General features: G+C 47.1%; 1 protein-coding gene and 1 long non-coding RNA gene across 2 annotated transcripts in view; one reads left to right on the top strand and one right to left on the bottom strand.

Moving 5' to 3' along the window:
• LOC142765246 (uncharacterized) overlaps positions 1 to 15,381 on the bottom strand; it is a 29,589-nt gene extending 14,208 nt beyond the window's left edge. Inside the window, exon 1 of the long non-coding RNA XR_012884118.1 lies at positions 15,242 to 15,381. This is a non-coding gene — a long non-coding RNA (uncharacterized LOC142765246). The remainder of the gene's footprint in view (positions 1 to 15,241) is intronic.
• The window catches only part of LOC142765245 (uncharacterized), a 347,073-nt gene continuing 324,919 nt past the window's right edge, over positions 1,635 to 23,788 (top strand). The window contains exon 1 of the mRNA XM_075865936.1: positions 1,635 to 1,759. The gene's annotated coding sequence lies outside the window, so the exon portion shown is untranslated. The remainder of the gene's footprint in view (positions 1,760 to 23,788) is intronic.

The following is a 23,788-nucleotide window of genomic DNA, read 5'->3' on the forward strand; positions in this document are numbered from 1 at the left end:
AGGCACTAAAGTTCCTCGATTTGTGGGAAGCTCACGCAAGAGGACTTGGCTTTCTAAGCAAAAGTACCGCAGTGGGTTTGCGTGTGACGTTGAAAAGTACGAAGCACCTCCTGGAGTACCTGTGTGAGGAAGTACATTTCAAGTATCTCATGACGGCTCGCCTAAGCCAAGACTGCCTTGAGCGCTGTTTCGGAATCGTGCGGCAGGCAGGTGGTGGCAATGATCACCCAACCCCTGCACAGTTTGTTGTTATCACGAGGTATTTTATTATCAAATTTTACGCCTTATGTTGCATGTCGTATAAACTTGTTACGCATCTGATTATGTTTGACTGCTGTTGTGAGTAAAATATGCATTGTTTATTTATAGATGCCTCAGCTTCTATAGCCTGGCAAAGAGTCCGAAGGGTGGCAATGTAGCTGACGGAGTGGTGGAATCTCTTCTCTCTCTGGAAGAAATGCTGCACGAGGTGGAAGATCACAACGAAGACAACGAAAGACTTTCATCTGACGTGCTAGAAGTGTCTGTAGATCATGCGTCATACACTGTTGAGCGAAGTGACGCCCGCCTTGTGTATTATGTCGCAGGTTATGTCGCAAGAAAGCGTGTACTTCGTAGTAATTGTGATGATTGCAAGAACGCCTGCCTTGCTTCTAAAGAAAATGTGCCAGGAAATCTCCCAGCCCAGGCAAGCAAGCTGTGGGATCTCGGAGGACTTTTGTATCCGTCGAATTCCTTCTATAACCTGATATTATCCCTTGAGAACAAAATCACTCGCTTCTTGAGCACATCACGTCTTCATGCCAAATCGGCCGTTGAGATGATGAAGGGGATAGGCGAGACGCAACAAATTGGTTGCGCAAAGCATGCTGCTTTTTTGACGAAAAGTGTGGTGCGATTTTATTGCCTCACTCGTGTCCACTTTTTTTTGAAAGGGATGAACCAAAAGGAAGACGAAAAGAAAGGGCGGAGAGTAAAGCCATGCGTACTCTAGTGGCAGTGCATGAATGGCATGCGTGGAAATAAAGTTGTGTTTTTGTGAAAAAGTGTCTGCTAAATTTATGCTGCTGGGAACAATTCTCAAGTCACACGCTTAGCGGTATAGGTAAATTTTGGCGCTCTTAATGCGTGACTCATCTGAGTTAATGTATACATTAACTCAGATGAGTTTTAGCTGCCTATAGGCAGCTAAAACTGCTTCGTTTTTCTGCGGCGAGCAGCGCGCTGCGGCGAGCAGCGCGCGCTCATTCGTACATCGCCTGCGAAAGGCTACCCGCGCCGGTGCGTGCAGCGCCCCAAGCGGCATCGGCGCGCCTTGGGGACCGGTTTCTGCGGCCGCTTTTCACACCTCATATTCTAGCCACCCTAGCCATGTTGTTTATTGCATCGTCTAGGCCTCTAGCCGGCTCTAGCCACATCCGCCAAACACGCTTCCTTGACTAATGGCTAAATCATACAAATTGCTACACAGTGCATTTTAAAGTAAAATACTTACAAAAACGTAACTGTTTTTATAACACAGAATACGCTGTGAGAGCACTGTTAAAACTGTGAAGGTTTTCATGTAAACCACGTGTAAACAACCTTTTTTTTGAGCTGCCATGATGACTCGCCATTGGCTCGCTGCAAGCTGAACGCAGCCGAGACAAGCCCCAGTCAACATTGTTCGTTGGTGGGTTGCGCAACGTGAGGTACTACATTGTGCGCGGCGTGCTTGAATATCGTCGTTGGGTTTATCCTGCTGCTGAAGCTGTAAAAGGTTGGTACTCATCCCTTTTCTACTTCGAAATTTTCACCCGAAAAAACAGAATCCAGCATAAGGCACGCAGTCTCGCGTTGTGGCTGTAATGTGTTCGTGACTCATCACAGCGCATGTTTACAAAGGGCCCTCCTGCTTTTATTGTTTCTTAATTTGATCATGATACGATCATGGCCTCGCCCTTTGATCCAGGTGATCATGGGTGGAAAAAAACACGCTTGTGTCAAATAATCAAAAAACAATTTGGTTGTCTTATCGCAGGCCGGTTTTCCCTGTACACTTCCCACTTGCGAGTGTTAGGCGTGACCTCCTCCATGAAAGTATAGAAGAATGTGGTTTTAATCAGAGAATAATCACTATACGCAGATATAGACTAATCAGTAAAATATTGCATCAGTGACCCGTAAATTTGTTTGACCACCACGTTTATTTGTAGATGTCATTTGCGGTCATCGACTTTTTTGACGCGATGAAAGCTGAAGTTGTACCGGCGTCATGGTTTGACGACGGTACATGCTGCTGGCCTTGCGTCAAACCTGATAGAAATGTCCAGCTGGGGAAAGCTTTGACCAAGCCTTCGGCAGCGTGGGTGATATGTCCGGCCAACGTAGAAGCAAGGGGCGGGAGTGGGCTGGTTGGTATTCTTGTCTAAAACAGCTGAAGCGCTAAAGAGTAACAATGGTCTAAAGAAACAACTAGGGCAAGCGCTAACTTCCAACTAAAGTTTTATTGCAAAGCAGCAAGAATATATACCTGTCACATGACATCACAATGAAATCAATCAATGCACAAAGATAAAGAAAAAAAACTCAGCAGCAGTGAATTTACAAAGAAAAATTTTGTGCCGGTGAGTTCCGGTAATCTAGTTTTTTTTTTGTTCGTGCGACGAATGGCTTGCTGATGCAGCTTCGACTTGCTATCGCCGCCGCCTCAATGATGAGCCTTAATTACACTATTGTTAGAGTGATTAGCCAGCACAGTTGTTTTATCAAACACTGGCTTGCACTTGCATTCTGTGCAATGAGTCGCCAGGAAACCATCAGATTCTTTTTTTACTTGCTGGTTATGTTCAGGTAATCGCACATTGAGGCATCTGCCTGACTGTCCTGTGTAACTTAGACTGAAGGTGCAGGGTACTTCATATACTGCCGCCTTCTTCACACATAGAACAAACTCATTCGGGTGCTTAATTTTACACTCGTTAGGAGGGTCTTCTTACAGGATCAGTTCTTGCACGTAACTGCGACAACTTAATTGGCGCAGATAATACCACCGAGATCCCCGCCCTCTGACCAATATTCGTTAAATTGTGTGATATTTCATGCATATATGGGATCACAGCCACCTTCTTACTCACGGCTGCCTGAGAAACAGTGCACAAGGCACTGACTTTCGAGTATTTTCGCAGTTTTTCTGCTACGAATACCAGCAAGTGGCTAGGATACCCAGCTGCCCTCATATGGGGTACCTGCCCTCTGAAACTTTTCTGAATTGAACGATGCCTGACATCGTGAGTGCGCTGTGCAAACAAGCACGGACAACACCATGCTTGACCAGCTTGCTATATGCCGAAGCGAAAGGCAACAAAGGTTTTTAGAACGAGGCTCATCGCTCCAACATATATGACTACTTGAAAACGAAAGCCTCAGGTCCAAGGACCTCTGGGATCCATTTTCAGGTGTCTCGTGCGTCAGAGTGGGTGGCGTTGGGAAATCTTTGAACAGCGTTAAATGCCTCTTGAAGGGACTGTTTCTCAGGCAGCCTTGAGTAAGAAGGTGGTTGTGATTCCATACATGCATGGAATTTCACACAACACAAACAAAATTAGTCAGAGGGTGGGGGTGTCAGCGGTATTTTCTGTGCAGAATAAGTTGTTGCAGTTATTTGCAAGGACTAATCCTGTAAGAAGACCTCCTAATAAGTGTAAAATTAAGCACCGGAATAAGTTTGTTCAATGCGTGAAGAAGGCAGTATATGAAGTACCCTGCACCTGCGGTCTCGGTTACATCGGACAGTCAGGCAGATGCCTCAATGTGCGATTACCTGAACATAACCAGAAAGTAAAAAAGAGATCTGATGGTTTCCTGGCAACTCATTGTGCAGAATACGTCACACCAACAGAAAAAAGAAGCAAAACTGCGATTCAGTCTAGTGGGAGTATATCCTTCTTGAAATTTTAGCGCAAGCACACAGGGAAGCAGAAAGAAATACAAATGGGCGCAATCTATCAACTGGTTTATTTTTTGAAAAATATTCACTTTATACTCCTCGGGTCTGTGCTCTCTGGCCACCAAAAAAAAAACAATAAATGCACTGCACACATATCACAAATAACAATAACAAGTTAAATGACTAATAGACACTAGCGAAATTTTTTTCTCTAGTAAGGCTACCAAAGGGTGGCTAACACACTTGTCTTTCTGCTTGTCTACAAGATAAGCTTCCATTATCTCTCTTCGCATCTTGTTTCGATTCCTATATACCATGGTAGTGTCGCAAAAACAAGGAGAGCACGCGCACTTATTGCAATGCATTGCCAAATGGGTGTTTGGGCGACCTTTCAGACTTGTCATATGCTCCCTTAGCCTCGTGTTAATGCACCTGCCAGTCTGCCCTATATATACACAAGCACACAACAAAGGTATACAATACATCACATTGTGTGCACATTCAACACACTGAAGCTTATTTTGTATGCTGGTCCCTTTGTTACATTTCTGGTTGAACAACGCGCACACTCCTCTTATTTTCTTTTTGGCCGAAAACACAATCTTTACATCATGCTTTCCGGCCACCTTTTTCATGCTACGCGAAAGTGTGTTAGCCACCCTTCGGTAGCCTTACTAGAGAAAGAAATTTCGCTCATGTCTGTTAATCAATGGAATTGTTATCGTTATTTTTGATACGTGTGCAGTGCATTCGTTGTTTTTTTTTGTGAGCAGAGAGTGCAAATCTGAGGGGTATAATGTGAATGTTCTTCGAAAAATAAACCAGTTGTTAGATTACGCCTGTTTGTCTTTCCTTCTGTGTCCCTGCGTGCTTGCGCGAAAATTTCAAGAAGAAAAAAGAACTGGATCACTTGAACTCACCGACACATGATTTTTTTCTTAAATTCACTGCTGCTTAGTTTTCACTTTTTTCTTTATCTATGTATTGATTGATTTCATCTTTGTGCATTGATTGATTTGATTGTGATGTCTGTGTCACGTATATATTCTTACTGCTTTGCAATAAAATTTTAGTGGGAAATTAACGCTTGTCCTCGTTATTTCCTTAGACCGTTGTTACCTTTTAGCACTTCAGGTCTTTAAGACATGAAAGCGAAAGGCCTTTTCTGTAAGTTAAATTTTGACTATGTTGACGGTGTGTAAACACGTGTGTTTGTCATGTGTATTTGTGACCATTTTTGAGCAGTGATGCATCATTTCTTTTTCACTATAATCTCTCCAATATTATGTTTACTCGGGTACACTGTTTGTAGTAAGCATGTCGAAACGACAGAGTGTCGCGCTCAGGGCTGCAGCTGAGCATATAGGCCCAATGACGCGCATTCGTTGCGTTTTCTTTGTTTGTCACTCACTGTGGCTGCATCAAGTGTTTTGGACGTCAAAAGCGGTCAGAAGCGCACTTGGTAGTACGTGGAACAGAACAGAGAATATTCTGCAAGATATGTCTGCGACAGGCTGTGGGAATGATAACACTGCTAACAGAAAAGTTTTGCCACATAGCTCAAATTATTCGGAAACTAACCCGGCCGATTCGCCACTGTTTGATTTTCTGTGCTACTTCAGACAGCGCTTCTCACAGCCAAAAGAGTTGCATCCGCATCCCAAAAAAGGCTCTTCATTGGGGGTTGCCCAAGCTTGCATGTGGCCTATATCAATCTTCGTGTTGTCTGTAGATATGAATCATGCAGTGCAGAGCCAGACACTCTGGCGTTCTAGACCAACATGTTGCCCTCTGTACGAGCTGCAAGCATTGCTGTAGATGTAGCTGAAGTGCAATTTAAGCTGCTGTTAATCTCGGCCAATTGTGCACTGCTCTTGCATATAGAAAGGCTAACAGTTACAGCAACTGAAAATGTACGAGGGTAGCTTGGGCTTGGTTATTTCAACTTAATCCTCAAACAGCATGAAGGACACGGACAAGAGAGGCACATCACTGTGTTTGTGGACTCTCTTGTCAGTGTCCTGTGCACAGTGTCTGGAATAATTACGAAAGTTAACTCTATAACTTATTGTTAAGCGCTGAAGTGGCCTTGGTGTTCAAATTGCACATTATTAGGAAGAAAAGAAACACAGGGAGGTTAGCCAGTTCTCAGACCGGCTGGCTGCCCTGTAATAATAGATTAAACACTATGGTAAAAGAGACTACAAATTCGTGCATAATCTTGCATTGTGAATGTATAATGTAATCAAACAGGGCTGTATTTATGCACACATAAATATGTACAGATCAAACAATATGAGTGCTTTTCACCCTTTAGAATATGCATTTATATATATGTCTGGTAACTATTACAACCATGGAACCTAATTTCTTCATCATTACACTCTGCTGGTGTAATTCATTGGTTTCTAAACAGCATATTTAGACTAAATACCCCATATGTGGTCACACTCATTATTGGAACTGCTGTCATTGCATCTGTAATGCTGTTGAGGTAATTTTTCAAAGCCCAGATTACACCCTGCAAACGTGCTTCATACACTGCTCATTGAGCATAAAGATTATGTTAGCTGTGTCAACAGTAGTGTTTATACACATGCATATATTTGCAGGCTACCAGTGCCCTGACTGACTGACCACTGCTATCACTATGACAGATCCCCCAAGACCTTTGGTGAATTTGATGGAATGAATTTGACTAAAGGCAATCATATTGAGTTAACAGTCTCATTATTTTGTAGCATCTGGTGCGATTGCATGCACGTCTGTCCGCCTCAGTGGAACAATGGCTAAGGTGCTCAACTGCTAACCCAAAGGTCACGGGTTCAATGCCGGCTGCGGCGGTCACATTTTGATGGAGGCGTAATTGTAGAGGTACGTGTACTGTGCAGTGTCAGTGCACGTTGAAGAACACCACGTGTTTAAAATTTCCAGAGCCCTCCACTACATTGCTTCTCATTCGTATTGTGGTTTTGGGACGTAAAACCCCAGATAGTATGCATATGTACGTCGCTGCACCTAAAAATAAGTGTCATTTGATATATACCAATGTTATCTGTAGAACTGCTGTGGACAATCTATGAATGTTCACTCGCATCAAAATGAACATCCTCTAAATATTGTATAATAATGCCAAATATTATATCAATATTGTGTGTGGAACTGATGTGGACATTATATGAAGGTCCACTCTGTTCAAAATGGACATCCTCTAGATTTTGTATGAATAATAAATTAACTTTTGTGGATATGCATTGAGGATAAAAATATGATATGATTGATAATTATTTGACATCTACTGGACATCACATGGTTGGCTGCGAGATTTCAATGAAAAACACAGCGTCTTGTCTTTCTATACAATGAGTGAGCATGCAGCATATCTGTCCTGTAAGTAAATAGGCCCACATGCGTTTCAAACCAGTTAGCCACTTGTAGAAGAAACAGACACGAAAACTTTGCAAACATACCTCTTTGGATTTCCGATTTCCTTATCGATGATCAACATCGTATTAGTTGCCTTGCTGTATCTGGCGAGCCACTCGTGCGCATCGCCGTCTGTGCAGAGGTCGACGCGGAGGCCCTTCACGTCAGATGGGCCTGCCGAAATGGCGTCTATTTCGCACGTAAATTTGCGCGTAGCTGCCATGTCATTCGGTACCACGTCGTTGACCGAAACGCGCTTTACGTTTGATGTGCTGGCGTCTAATTCAGATGTGAGCGTCAGTAGGAATCGCGTTTCTGCAAGGGTAGTTGCTACTGGCCTGATGTGGGACAGAAGCGCGATACTGAACGTCAGGTAGTAATTTCGAACTTCAGTTCGCATGAATAAAAGTTCCCGTATTAAGTTCGCGTATGGCAAAGGCGTTTATTGAAGAAAACAAAACAAAAAAACAGCCTCTCCTTTGCAACTTTGCGGGTAGCACGGTTCAGCTCACTGCATTTCCGATGGTAGCGGAAATGTAGGCCCGTGTGCTCAGATTTAGGTGCACGTTAAAGAACCCCAGGTGGGTGACCGAAATTTCCGGAGCCCTCCACTACGGCGTCTCTCATAATCATATGGTTGTTTTGGGACGCTAAACCCCACATATCAATCAAAACAACGGTTCAGACCAGCTCCTACACGGAGAAGGAATGATGGGTTCAGAATCGCAGACGGGAAAGGTATAGGAAGTGTTGCGACAGGTTGTGGGTGCTTCCGTACGATGAAACAGCCGAAAAACACCGCGCATTCTATCGCGGGTGCGTGCTTGCGTCACTTCTACGTACCTACAGGCGTGCGCGTCGCCTACAGAATGTAACCAATAGCGTGCGAGCAATCCTGACGCAGGCGTCCTGCTCGCACTTTTTTTTTCTCTCTTCCGTGCGATGCGGGGCCAGCAATTCCAAAAACGCAACCGGGCACGCTCTCTTTTTTGATCTCAAGTACACCGTCGTCCTTCATTAAAGGCAACACGTGAGCGCGTGTTGCCTTTAATGATGATGGTTCATCAGTCGACAACAAAAGAAAAGACGTTGGCTTTTTACGTCATCTATTGGCAAACAAAACAACCAGTTATGGCCGCTGGACAAGCGCTGCAAGATACTGTAGGCAGCCGTTGTAGAGAGCAGTCGCGCGATTGCGTGTTCCCTTTCATAAAGGCGACAGTGTACCTCCCCAAAGCCCACGAGTTCGCACGCCAGGTGCTCGCCCTGGTAATCCTCCGGTAGCCGAAAACTCGCAGTCTACGTACGCGGGCCCAGGTAGCGAAACTTGGAGACTTTCTTCCCAACGTGCACTTCAGGCTAAGCTTTGAACCGCCTGACTGCGTCATCGTTGCGGAAGGTTATCTCGAACTTTCCCCTCCCAAAGTTCTGCACGCAAGCCACATCTTCGACCTGGAAGCGCGTGAGCAAATCTTTGCATATGTCAACTTCGCGGACACCTCTAGGCACACGACCAGAAAAGGTCATGGGCCTCAGACGCGAAGGGTCCCCCATCGCGGCAAGCGTACCACGCGGCAGTGGGGTCAGATGCTAGCTAGCCTACCAAGAAAAATCTAAAAGTAAAACTAGCCTATTCTGACAAAAAAAAAAAGCTCTCAAAGCGGGAGAAAAAACCTCACCAAAACGTGCGAGATGCCGACGAGAATCCGGTGCGGGCGCCCGCCGGGTTAAAGCATGCCAAGTCGCGTGACTCGCGTCCCTCCTGGAAAAAGACAAACGCCTGTCCGAACAAAGGAAAACAAGCGCCGCTAAACCCGCACGCGTCCGATCAGTTAAGTAGCGCGCAAAAAATGCAACCTTACCGTTGTCAGAAAGGTAGGGGAGTTGGCACCCGAAAGCGCCGCGTCCCAGAGTACATGTCACTCATCAACCCTTCATCATCCAGTTACGTTCAACCCGGTAAGGGTCCCGCCCTTGGGTAGAGGACGGGTCTTTTTTTGTTTTGGTTGAACGGCCCTACCCGGACAAGGGTGCCGCATCCACGCGGCGCGCAAAGCACCGTGCGGACACAACATATCTCGCGGCTTCACGCCGCGAGATGGCCGGTACCTTTCCCAGGTAAGGGGGCCACTCTTTAGTGCCGCTGACGAGGTCAGGGCACACGGAGATGTGGCCAATCCTTAGTGACCGGAGGTCGAAGACCCCCGTGGTCCCCGCTCAAAGTGAGCGGTTGCGCTACGCCCCCGCGGCGCGCCGAAGACGATCGGCGCGCGCGAGAAACACGTAGCAGGCTTGTACCCGCTGGCTGCCTGCCAGCGAGCGGTTTGAATTGCGCGCGCGTCGCAGCAGTCGCGCGCGCAACAGACCCGAATACACACGCCGGCGGCGGGGGCTAGCAAGGGAAACGAGCTTAGCTCGGAGGGGAAAAGAGTGCATGCTTTCCCTCTCTGGTAGAGGAGCGAGAAAGGAGGAGAGAGCGCCGGCTGAAGGGCGCGCTCTTTGAACGAAAACGCGTTCCCCCGGAGAAGGAAGGAGGGAGGCGCTGCCGATCAGAATGTGGAGTATTGGTGGAGGAAAAGCAGAGAAGTCGATAAAATAACATCCCAGCCAAGAGTAGTGGCTGGGCACAATTAAAAAGACATCCGAGTTGAGGGACAGAATTTAAACTCGAACTATTAAGGTAGGCTAGATGGCGCATGCCGTCACCCCGATTCAAAGGGGAGGCCTTTAATCATCGTCATCATCATCATCATCATAAGCAAATCGCCAGGCGTGGTCGCTTGTCCTAGCGCGGAATGAACGCGCTGTTGGACTTAAACAAGGCATGCAGGCGAGTGATGCCTCGCCAAATCGTGCTGCTAGATGTTCCGCCATCATAGCTGGATGGTTCGTTGCCCTTTAGACTCACTATAGATCACTGCCGGTCGGTGCCAGGTTTCGAGAAACTTCTTCGCGCCTAGGCGATGCCGCTCACGACAGAGATGAAACCAGACCTCCTTCCACACTTTTGCAAGCACTTCGTGGAGGCCCGGCAGTCTCCCCTGGTAAACGGCATCGCATCACGCCAACCAAACTTGGTATAGGCACTCGACGAGAAGAAGCACGAACTGGTCGACCGCGTGAGACGGGAGCGGATTTAAATAACGGACCGCGGGATATGGAACTCCCGGGAGCTGAAATAAGTCGGCTATCTTTCGGAGTAGGGCTTTTGTAAGAGCGCACTCGTGAAAGATGTGAACCGCGTCCTCTCGACTTTGACAGAATGGACAAACACCTCACTGGATGTTTGATGTGAAGGGTCTGTACATTATTGGCAGACACTTCCTTGCCAGGCGGTACATAAAAGAAGCACGCTTGGCATCGAGAAAACTGACAGTGATGAGATGCCAGTTCGGCTTGTGCCGGGACAGGTCAAACACCTTGTAGCGCTCTGGTGGAGGCAGGGTTATGAGGTCGACTAAATCTTGGAGTTGCACCTCAACTACGTCACACTCTGGATCGACGCGCTGAATCTCCGCGAGTGTCCTAGCCGCAATCGCGTAAAAAACTGACGGGGTTCCCGAACGGGGCACACAGTGAGAGAGGGCGCCCGCCGAGAACTGCCGTAAGCGCGTGCTAAGGAAGAACGACGCGAAGCTTCGAGTGAGTGTCATGTCCGAGTCTAACGCTACGCGGGTCCATCTGACGTGAAGCGCCCTGGCCATGAGCCTCAGGTCGGGGACTCCGAGTCCTCCCTGATCTCTGGGCAGCTTCAGGACCAGGCGCCCCACGTAAACACATGAACTGCTCCATAGAAAATCGAAGAGAGTCTTTTCCAAGCGATTCTTGGTTTGACTCGCGACCGGTATAACGCTAGCCAGGTAAGTTAAAATCGAGAAGAGCAACGATCTTGTGATCGTTACCCTTGCAGTCAGCGGACAAGAGAGTTTGCCGAACACCTTGATTCTGGCTTCAAGCTTGTCTTCAGCTATCCGCCAGTTTTCAGGAGTGAGGCCTCCCGGTTCGAAATGGAAACCTAGAATGCGCAGCCTCGCCTTCACGGGTAAGCCGTGCACGGGCTGCGCGCTACTTGGAGCTGAGTTTAAGTACATTACTGCACTTTTCGACCAATTAACGCGTGCGCCGCTCGCCTCGCAGTACTCGTCTAAAACTTCCAAAACGGTGCAAACGGTTGCCTCGTTTTGGACTACGATAGACAAGTCGTCCGCGTAGGCAAACAGCGCGACGGGAGTGGCGCCCGGTGGAAGGGGAAACTGACAAAGTCGGCTGTCGCCAGACAGTCGCTGCAGAAGCGGCTCGAACGCGAGCACGTACAGGGCAGGCGAGAGCGGGTCGCCCTGCCTGACCCCCCTGCACACGTCGAACGACTCCGAGACGCGATCCTGTATGATGACAGCAGACGTCGGCCGAGAATACAGAGCTCTAATCATGCTAACAAACCTGTCACTAAATCCTGCCTCGTTTAAAACTTAAAAGATGAAGTGATGGCTTATTCTGTCGAACGCCTTTTCCTGATCGAATGAGCAAAGAATACCCGAAACGTCCCGTGCATTCGCCCATTCAATCAAGTCTCTAATCGCGAAGCCATGTAATTGGCAGGATCGTTCTTTAACACAGCATGCCTGGTATGGTCCCAAAACAGTACTAAGTACTGGGGTGAGCCTAACAAACAGGCATTTGGCTATGAGCTTGTAGTCACAGTTGAGTAGTGTGATGGGGCGCCACGCCCGAAGGTCGGTGCGTCTCGACTCGTCCTTACAAAGGAGAGTGATTAGCCCCTTCCTCTGAGTCGTTGACAGCGTCCCTTCACGCAGCAGCCTATTCACCAGAGCGATGAAGGGCTTCCCGAGCACTTCCCACAGTTTGACGTAAAATTACACCGTCAAGCCGTCGGTGCCCGGGCTACGATTACGCTTCATAGTCACTAAGGCCGCGTGGAGCTCCTCCTCCACGATGGGGGAGTCGCAGAGCTCGAATACCTGATCGTTTTTTACGAACGGAAAGTCGGCCGAGGTTGGCTCAGCGTAAAGGTTCTCGTAGAACCGCTTTGCCACCTCAAGTACCCCGTCCGGCGTTTCCACTAGGCTACCTGTCTCTAAATCGATGAGGGACATCAGAGGCGTGCGTGTCCTAGCTAGGTGTCGCCGCAAGACGGTCCGACTACACCATGCCTCCATTACCCATCTCTCAGCGCGAGCCACGGCCTTGAGGCCATCCCAGCGTCGCTGGAGCGCTACTTTTAGCTCTTTACGAAGCGTAGCCAGCGCGGACGCAATGCCAGGGCCGGTGGAGTCCGGCCGAGACAGCAGGAGGATCACACCGGAGATAATTCTGATCTCCGCGCGTTCCTCCCGCGCTCGGCGCTTGCCCCACGACTGAAAGCATTCCACGACGTCGGCCTTCACTTCATCCCACCTGTCGCCGTCTAGCTCTGGTGTTGCGTGTACCTTGCGTTGTATTAAACGCGCCACGTCGACGAGTATTTCTCTGTCCTTTAAGAGCCGGGCGTTGAGGCACCACGGCCGCTTACCCTGAGCTGCGATGTCTGTGCCGGCGAGCCTTAAAATCAGGAGGCAGTGGTGGCTTAAAGCCGAGGAGACTAACCACGAGGAATGCATACTGGGTGCTAGTGACGGCGAGACGTAAAAGCGGTCGATCCTGCTTCGCGCGTTCCTGCCAGTCCAAGTCATTCCTGACTGGGCCGGCAGAAGAGCGCGCAAAGCATCGATCAGCCCCAGCTCATCGACTAACTCGCGCAGTACGCCTTCGCCACGCCTATCTGTCCATTTCGGAGGGGTGCCTCTGAAAGTTCGACGGTCAATGCGATATAGCACGCAATTGAAATCCCCCACCAGTACGACTCGAGAGGGGCCGACTAGGTGGTTATCCAATGCGGCAAAGAAATCTTTCTGCGAGCGGAAGTCGTTTGGAGCATACAAGTTTACGATGCGAATGCCAGAATCGGGATCCATCCACATTAGACGGCCATCAGTGTCCCTGAAGTAGCGCAGCACGGAACCCGTGAAGCGTGGCATCAAAACGATAGCCACGCCCCGCGAACCGCTCGCGCCATAACCCCAGTAGGACCTGGTGCCAAACGTCGCGTCGAAGGACCTGATCTGACCGAGTCGATGGACGTAAGTCTCCTGTGGTACGAGGATATCTACCTTTCTAGCACGAGCTAGCTCGATAACTGCGTTCTGTTTCGCGGCGCGTGAGAGGCTGCGACAGTTGAAGGAAGCGATAGTAAGAGAAAGAAAAGCCATAGTTAGAGATCAGAAAAAGTGCGCGAGTTGCGCTAAAGAGGCGAACAGAAGGGCGAAGGGAAGAGAACGGCGATATGCCGATCGCGAGCTAAGCTACGGACTCTCCCGCGGCGGGAGAGACCGGTGTGGACGGGTACGACGTGTCCGAAAGTTCGGAATAGTCGCACGCGACCGACTAGCAGAGGTCGCACGGAGTCGGGCTCCCTGCGTCCATCTCCGAGTCTTCCACAGTGGTAGACGACGACGAATCGTCGTCCACCACTGCGGTTGCTGCGTGGCGTTTGTACTCGGGCGAGGCGCTCTCCGAACAGCTAGAATCGGACGCGGACGTTGACCTTTCTCTCGCGGCCGCCGCTGCCCGTGCTCGGCCGGCTCGGCTGCCGCCGCGCTTGCGACGACGAGGTGACCTCCCTCGCCCCTTGACAACTGGGGGGGGGGGGGAGGCGCCTTCTCGCCACCGCGGGGAGAGGGAGAACAGGTTGCGCTGCCTGTTTTGAAGTTGAGGAGCGAGCCTCTTCCTTCTTTTTTTTTGCACCTGGGCACGTTTTGGTGCTTGCGCTGGTGTTTTGGCGCGTGGCGCCGGCTTTTTCGAAGCTGTCAGAGGGGCCTCGACGGGTCCTGGCTTCCTCTGTGCTTGCACGGGTGTGACGGCGGGTGGCGCCGGCTTTTTCGAAGCGGTCAGGGGGGCCTCGACGGGTTCTGGCTCCTTCTCGTCGCTTTTTTTCACCTCGGCTTCTCCTGGTGCCGCCTGAATGGCTTTGCCCTGCTCCCCTTTGTCCGAGATTGTAGGCGCTGGCGCACCCTGACCCTCCGCACTAACCACGGTTGGAGGCTCAACCTGCGGCACACTGGTCCGCGTTGCTGCCTCTGAATACAGCCTCTACTTGCAGAGGTGTGGAGGGTGATCCCCGCCGCAGCGCTTGCAAGGCGCGTCGCAGGTGGGATGCCCCCACTGCTGGCACCGTGCGCACCGCGGCGTGGCGCACATCTTCCTTTCATGACCCGGCAGCCTGCACTTGCGACACAAGCGCACGACGCCGTCGTACTCGCACCGAACGACGTGCCCGCCCACATCAGTGAAATTGGGCAGGGGAAAACGAAGCTCCATGCGAGCACGTCGGTTTCCGGATGTGATCCGGAGACCGGTCAGGTTCTCATTCGAGATATTCTTCACCTTGCCGTAGACCTCAAGTGCTCGGCGGAGCACTTTGTTACTGGCGTCGGCGGGATACTCGTATACGCGGACAAAAACTGTCCACGGCCCTCGATATTCAAAGCGAATATCAGTTTCCTTGACCTTAATGATCGCGGAATCAGCTAAGAAGCGATCGACCGCGACCTTGTTCCTAAATGTAACCTCGAAGTTACTACCTCCTAAATCCTGCACGGACTTCAGATCGTTCTCGGTAAAGCGTTCGAGGAACGCCTTAGCGAGCTCCAATTTGGTCGTACCGTTCGGTACACGACCGGCAAATGTCATCGGGCGAACCCGCGAAGGGGCTACCATCGTGGCCTTCCACGTGGCAGGCCTGCTAAGACTAGGCTACGCTACCAGCTGTGCGCTAGCCTAACAACCCAGGGGGCCCAGCAAAAGAGGTAGGAGAGTGGTCGCCAGTCTCACCAACAGTCGCTGCTGGTAATCCAATAAATCCGGGTTCTCAGGCAGACACGACGGCTTCTGAAGTTCTGCTTCTGCTTCGAAACGCGCCGAGAAAGTGAACCTTCTCCTTTGACTGCTGAAACGAGAAGACGACGGAGGAATGTTAGACTTGTACATGGAGGAAGAAACTTGTAGTAGGTGATGACCGCGCCAATAGCGCCGTCTGGATTATGGCAGCAGTTGTAACTTGTAAATCAAAATAAAAAAAATCATTACTTTGATTACAAGTAAAACATTTTGACACCTACTACATCATATTTTACAAATATTAACTGAAATACTTTTTCTATAATTTATAGTTGCGTAATAAATGAAAAACAGGCATAGATTGCTGCGCAGCGCACGGCTAGAGGTGTGCGCCGAAGGGTTGGCACGCCGCCGCCAAGAAGCTTTTTTCTACAATGTTGTTGTGGACACCAACCGATCGGCGCGCCGCCACCACCACCACCGTGTTTTTTCAGCGCGCCATTCAAATAGGATTTTTTTTTTTTTTTCCCAGCTAACCTACGTTTATCTTGCACTTTTTGTCACCAGTCTGGCCTTAATTCTGTCCACTTCGCAAACGCATCAAAATTGGTTCACCTGCCGTTTCAAGTTAAATAAGTACTACTAAATGTAAAAACAAAACTTGTCAAGTGCTCCTAATAATGTTGGATTAGATTTAAACGTGAATTTTAAGATACTGATGAGTTCACTGTATTTCAGTGAATCTCGGTCAGTGACAGCGCCGATGGCGGTGTTTGGCGAGAATGGTCGACATATTCTGGCTGACGAGAATACGTAATATGCGAGGCGGGCTTAGAACAATGATGAAAGGTGTGCAAAGACGGTACTGGAATATTTATGATTATGACTGTGCAAGTGAGTCTAAGAACAAAGGCAGTTCAAATGTGAAGGGTGGGGGTCAGAACTGGGGATGGGCACGGAAGAAGCGCAATGTGTATGGAAGATAAAACTGAGGAAGAGCTAGCTGTTTATGGCATATTTACAAAACGATTCAGTTCAGAAACTGGACCACATGCATGGCCTTTAATCAACAAAGAAAAGTAAAATGACAATTATTATCCGAAATGTTCTATCAAACAGACACGATCCCCATTGTATCGGCAGTTTGAGCAAGATCAAGAATATTTGACAAAATGGTGATCACCATAAATTAAGTTTTTGTGAACTGTGAAGCAACGCACAGAAGATGAGTGTGGACAAAACAATGAAGCATAAGTTTGTATTTTCAACGTGTTTTGTCCTGCTCACCATGCGATGCTCCACACCGTGCTAGCAAACCAAGTAATCTGCCTTTCTTTCGCCAGTTTTTATCTCGGACTTAATTCAACTAACTATACATGCAGATTTATCACAAACGTGTTTCTTCACAACAAAGGTGATCGCGAACTTCTGAATAATTATAGGCCCATTTGTATTCCTCCATTTTTTAGCAAAATAATCGAGTGTCTTATGCATACAAGAATAATATCCTACCTGACAAAGTTTAATCTGTTGACATCTAAACAGTACGGCGTTCGGCCGGGCTATTCCACTGCTGAGCTTGCGCTTCTAACCCTCACCGATAAAATAAAAGGGGCAATTGACCAAGGCTTCGTAGTTGGTGGCGTATTCATAGATTTAACGAAAGCCTTTGACACAATTAATCCCAAAATTCTGATACATAAACTTGAATCGTATGGCATAACTGTCGCTGCACTTCAATTTATATCTAGTTATCTGTGCAATCGCACTCAAGTTGTCCAGATTGACGGTAACGTTTCAGCAGCTAAGAAAGTAAGTCAAGGTGTTCCTCAGGACCCGATCCTTGGCCCGCTGCTCTTTTTGCTGTTTAATAATGATCTACCTAATGTTTTGACCGCTACAGAGTGTATCTTATATGCAAATGACACGACCATTCTTACTTATGCTAAATATGTCGATGAGCTGAAACGAAACAATACCTTGGATCTACATAATATAAGTTCCTGGTGTCGAATGAATATGTTAAGAGTTAATCCATAACAAAACTGTTTTTATGGTTTTTCATTCCTTCCCGACTGTTCTTTCAAAATCTATATCTGTCTGTCTGGATGATAATTTGATTCCCATGTCCGACTGTACAACGTTTCTCGGTGTAGTTCTTGACCGGCATATGAAATTCAATCTTCATGCGCAGTCACTCGTTCGCAAGATAACCTTCGGAATACGCGCCATAATCAAAACTCGTTTATATTTTCAGCCACACATAATTTACTCCCTTTATGACGCACATAGTCACAGCCACTTATTTTATTGCATATCAGCCTGGGGTAACACATATTTGACCCACTTCAACCAACTACAACGCCTACAGAATCAGGCACTTCGACTCATGACTTTCAGCCATTTGTTAACCAATGCAACGCCACTTTATCAGAATTTAAATATACACCCTCTTTATCACTTCATTCAGCTGAAGTTATCAGTTGTCATGTATAAGATTTTTCGCAGTAATGTGCATATAGATGACATTGCCGTGAGAAGCGTTGCAAAGATTAATATTTATTGGTTTTCTGAGCTTGATAACCGCCTTCTGCCTAAAGTTCGCACAAACTACGACAAGTTTACTACCACATTTACGGGAATCAAGCTGTGGAATTCCCTTCTTTACGTAATAAAAATTCATCAGCAACACAACATGCGTTCCAAAACCCAGTAAACAAACATTTTTTGCAACAGTTGTCTTCATCTTAGCAACCGCCTTTTTAATGTAGCGATAACAATGGCAACATGTTATATTGACCTTACGTTTTCTATTATACCTTGCACCTGTTTGTTTTTCAAAGTTTTCTTTTTTTTTTGCCTCGCTAAACATATATATATATATATATATATATATATATATATATATATATATATATATATATATATATATATATATATATATATATATATATATATATATATATATATATATATATATATATTCTACTTTCGTTTTTTTCGCACTGTGCTTTTTTTTCCCACTTAAGATACCGTAACAACTGAATGTTGTATATTTTGTTTCTTCTTTCGTTAACATCATGTATGGGAGCCCTCCTGACAGTTTCAAACTTTGAGGCTCCTTGTGTGTATTACCAATACTGTACGCACTTTTCTGACCCGCCGCGGTGGTCTTGTGGCTAAGGTACTCGGCTGCTGACCCGCACGTCGCGGGTTCGAATCCCGGCTGCGGCGGCTGCATTTCCGATGGAGGCGGAAATGTTGTGGGCCCGTGTGCTCAGATTTGGGTGCACGTTAAAGAACCCCAGGTGGTCGAAATTTCCCGAGCCCTCCACTACGGCGTCTCTCATAATAATATGGTGGTTTTGGGACGTTAAACCCCACATATCAACCAATCAATCAATGTACGCACTTTTCTGTAAACTGACATCCTTGTTGAATAAACTTGAAACTTGAAAATTTTAAAAGGAACAACACATATGTAGCTTGCTCGGTGAGTTGGTTTATAATATTTTTGAAGAGCAAGCTAAGGAGCTCAACCTGACCGGACATCGAGCGAAATGTTTGTGGCGGAAAGTCCCCAAACCCATGTACCAGAAGCGCATTCATGAAAAATAGGCTGAGGCATTCCACAGCTGCACACCCAACACTACAAAGGGTAAAAGCGTGTCAAAATGGTACAGACAGCGAACTTCCAGGATTAACGCCAAGCGCACCCACTATCTGGCAACGCGAATCCTCTGTATAGTTGTTAGGACCACTGAAGGATCACTTATCCATGCATTGCACTTTGCCTTTTTTGTTTGTTTTTTTTTGAGCTTCAAAATTTTCTCGTTCAATCTTTTTCTTCCGTTGCCGATGACACTGATATATTGGGGACGCAGAGACTAGCGAAGAAGTCAGTTTTGTGCCTGAAGAATGTTCACAGTGCATATAGGTGTTACTAGGCCTCGACTGGTCTGATCTCTGTAGACATGGGCGCATGACAAAGAAATTTCTTTCAAATCATTGAATGTCATTGGCAAACGAAAAAAAAAAGATTGAACGCGTAATTCCTGAAGCCTTCGAAATAAAAACAGAGTGAAGTGTCATGTGTGAGTGACCCCTCAGCTTTTCTCGCAGATAAAGAACTCGTGGTATAGATAGCGGGTATACTTGGGATTGACATTTTGGTGTTCAACGAAAATTAGCTGCTTCATACCACCTTGAAACATTTGTTGGAAAAAAAATGCACGGTTTATTGTGCAACTGTGGTTTATATAGCCTTTTCAAGCGTGTGCTTCTGGTTAATTTTTGTAGGCGCTTTCATTATTAACATTTAGTTTTAAGTCCAGCACTTGTCTTTCCTGGTTCCTACGCTGAATTCGTGTTTTTCGTTGGTTTTTTTCTTACGTGGATCGGTAAATATCATCCCTATTATCGTCATGTGGGCATTGCAACCACCGTTCCACCCGTCTTCATTTTCCCATATTTCACCATTGTGCACGCACAGAAACGGTCTTCATCGACGCGTGACGTCAACGAGAGATGTGTTCCGATTAAAAGTCATAAACTCACTGATGAGCCTATCAAAAGAATTGAAAGACTTAGAATGAGGCGTGAGTCAGAGTCTGAGTGAGTCCGGCTCAGTTGTATTTAGGTAAGCCTCAGTTACAGTGAGCCCAGCTGAGTTTTACCATGGTAAGTAAGAGTTCGAGCGAGTCCTAGTTTGATTCAGCAAAATTTTGCTTGGTCTGAGTCCCTGTGAGGACTATACAGAAAAAAAACCCTATTTATAGAGGGTGACTTTTTATTTTGCTGACTTATGGTTACAAATATTTATAATCTCATTTTTTTGGCGTGCCCTGTAATCGTGTATGTGCAGGCTTATAAATCTACAGAATAGATTTTCCTAATTGTAAATCTGTCTAATTCCCCGCACCCTTGGAACTCGTTCCATTGAAGGTCCTTGATCAAAACCCCTTCCTCATATCTTCGAATAAAAGTGATAACCTTAACTTAAAGGCACGGAATGAAATGGCGACAAAAATGCACCTTTGAGATAACATATTAACATTAAAATACTTTCATGGCTAAGAAGTTAACGTATAGTGCCTACTTCCAAGGTGCACAGCTATCTGAAAATTTGTTTGCAGTGTATTAGGTCATGAAGCTAATGCCGTTTTCCCCAGCGTTATTTCACAATTTGAAGTTGGAATTTTTAACAAGACGCTAGAAGTTTCCCCTAAAAAAACGTGATTTTTGGTAATGTTATAGTGATTTTATGCATCGCACTGGCTCCAAATTTAATGATTATAGGTAATGCGTTTTTAGAGTACACCGTTCGCCGACTATGACAAAGTATAATGAGCAATGCAAGCTCAAGCGTGTTACAAAACTCGTATGACCTTTTCTCAGAGAAGAATACATATCGGAATAACTATAGAACAATCTGAATATTTATCCGCAACTTCAATATTATTTATGTAGTGTAATTCAAAATTGTACGAAATAAATGAACATGGCTTTAAAAAGGCATGAAAGTGGGTTGTGCAGCATGTTGTGGAACATGTGCAACTCCCCGGAATTCGATTATGCAACATCGTGATTTACATTGAGTTTGATCTATAGTTATGTACGAAACCAAAGGAGAATAAGCACTGTATTCCACCTTCATAAATCATGCCGCTTCCAAGACGACTGAGCAGCACGATTCGCGAGCATCGAGCGCCCCTTCGCTCTCTCCTGCATTGAACTTCTTGTCCTCAGACGTCGCTTCCGTTTTTGCATGAATGAGTGTGGCGATTGGAAAATCATGGAGCGCAAAACAAAATATTCACGAGAACGAGAGAGACTGGACTTGCGCTTGTGAATGCCCTTTCAATTTATTGTTTTGCGCTAAAGAAGTTAACATCTCGAGAAATTTCTAGCTTTGCAAATGTAGTGACAACACACTCTATCGGCTTCTATATCATTTCCTGCCATGTGATACGTTGAAAGCTTTCCGAGTGGATTCCAAGGACGAAGGGGGCAGGAATGAACGCACCGCTCCTGCCCTGCGTGACGCTTAGTCACTGGCAAGAACAATTTCCTTCAATCTGTAATGCTGTCGGAATATCGTGACATTTTGCCAACAGGCCTGCAGTTCAGGACTCCCTATGGACCCAACATAGCAGCGCCCTTTTTTTGTATATTTCTTATTCAAAATCGTTTCGATTCATAGGCAGGTTTGACACGCGGAAGCAATTTCGGTGGTTCCTCACCCGTCATTGTGTATGCCCAGTCCATTCTGCGAAAGGCTTGACAAAACAGGCTTTTCCCAGGCTGAAGTTACCTGAGCTTTTTGCGTTCTTTGTACGCCCTAAGGAATGCAGACAGGCTACTAAACGCAGCAATGAGCTCTGCTCTATGCTGTTAGGGCGTGCATTACAAATATTTGTAGTCTTTCAAAGGTGGGTATTTGGCAGAAGTGTGCTTGGTTGGATTAACAGAAAACTAAAAAAAACACACAGAAACTCCAGCCAATATTTATGTTGACAAACCGATGTTTTGAAGTCTGGTCTCTTTTTTGTTCAGGGATGAGAAGGCCCGAGTTGTTTGCCACGACTCGTTGCAACCCTGGAAGAAGAGGGAGAGCAGTGTCCCCAGTGGTGCGGTTGTTGTCTCCCACTGTCTGTTGACTGTGCCCGGATTCAAAGGGAAGGGGCAGGCGAAGGTATCTTGCTGTTTAGAAGATCACCGCACCGTCGGGACTGGTATGGTGGCCAATCCGCTCACAATGATCTGCCTCTGCGCTCCGTTCACGGCTCATTTGCAGACTCGCTCACTGGATTTCGTGCCGACCAGTTGTGTCACCCAGAACATACTCAAAGTTAATTTTGAATCGCGTGTCGCCCTACGGCATACTAATTATGCCATCGTCATTCGGGTAAACAAACAACCCGCGTCCCGAGTTTTGTGTAGGCTGCTCCTGGCGAACCATTTCAAGGGAAAGAGGAGCAGGCTTGTGGGGGAATACAAAGGCTGGTGTTGGAGCTTCAGCAACATTTTTTGGAGGGGTCGCGCATATTTACGACCCCAGGGAGAAGATCACAGCTGCGCCCACGAAGCCACAAAGTCGAAAAGACTTGTAGACATGGTGATTCACTTGCACGTGGTTTTGTGCCTCAACCTGGCCAGTTAGCTTTGCATGAAAACACAGGATTCCTTTCCTCCATGCAGAATCCTTACCTCTGCGTCCCGCCTCACTCGGCGCTCTGTGGAAACAAGGAAGGAAAGTAAGAGGAAAAGAATGGCAGGGAGGTTAACCAGCCTATAGGCAGCCGGTTTGTTACCCTGCGCGTGGGAGGGGCATGGGGAGATGAAAGTTAGAGAGCAGAGAGGGAGGAGAGATAAACACAGCACATTCGGCAGCACCAAGATTTCAGCAATTAACATTGCTCGAGGAAACGAGCTTTGCAACCGTGGGTTGCAAAAAAAAAAAGTGGCATTTCTAAAATAAGTGCTCCTTCGCTCATAGAGTCCTAAAAGTAGGGGCTATTTATGCCACGCAAGAGTCTTATCTCTAATCAAAGTGTGTTGGGGACGGGGGGGAGGAGGGGAAGGCGTAATGTATGTCTGGAAGTGGAATTGTGGTAAATTAAATGGCTGCTGTAAAGGCTTTACCAACGCATCATTGCGAAAATGATCCTCTCTTTTCACCTTCCTGTGCTATCTCCATGGCTTCTCATGACCCCCCCCCCCCTTCCCTCTCGCTAAGCTTTGTTGTGCTCGACAGCTGTCGTTTAGGCAAGTTTTAGCTAATCCTACCAGCCTCCCAGATCAGTTACTGCAAGCTTTCCCTGAAAATCAACCATACATGTACACAAATGTTCGGAATCACCTTTCCCGGGAAAGCATAAAGAAGTCTAAACAAACGTTAAAACTCCAATCAAAATAACCAATAATCCCTGAGCTCGGCACCAAGGGTTATTTACAGAGGCGTTTATCTGTAGAGCCCCCCCCCCCTCTAAGAGAAAAGAAGGGGAAAATGTGACAACTGCACGGCAACAACGCCACGTGTCGATCCCCTAAATTGTTGGCGCCAGCGAGGTTAAGGTGGCGGTTCTACTGTCGCCATATGGCGAGTAGTTCTGGAAAAAATACCAGACGGCGCCACCAAGTCAGGACTGGAAAGCCAACATTTCGGAGGTGAACTGCCACACATGTGCCGGCGCGCCACACTGCATGACGAGGGGGTGCAAATCGCGCTGACACGGTTCGAAGAAATGAGGCACTGAGCAGGGGCTTTTTTTTTCTCCCCTTCACCGACACCTCCATCTCTCTCCATGCTCACTAGCCCCTGACCCCTGCGGTCGCTGCTTTTCAAGAGATCCCTCATGTAGGCTGCGTAGCCTGCTTGGCCAGCTGCTCTACGTTCCATACAGTGCCGGAATGCGGGGTTGAGTGAAAAACTCTATCGCGGAGGTCACAACAATGTATACAATGGAGATCAAAACTTGGACTATGAGTATTCATGCGAGGTTCAACGGAACAGTTCGTTCTACAAATAATTGGGGTTGC

This window comes from Rhipicephalus microplus, chromosome 6 (assembly GCF_043290135.1).
Source record: "Rhipicephalus microplus isolate Deutch F79 chromosome 6, USDA_Rmic, whole genome shotgun sequence".
Lineage (NCBI taxonomy): Eukaryota > Metazoa > Arthropoda > Arachnida > Ixodida > Ixodidae > Rhipicephalus > Rhipicephalus microplus.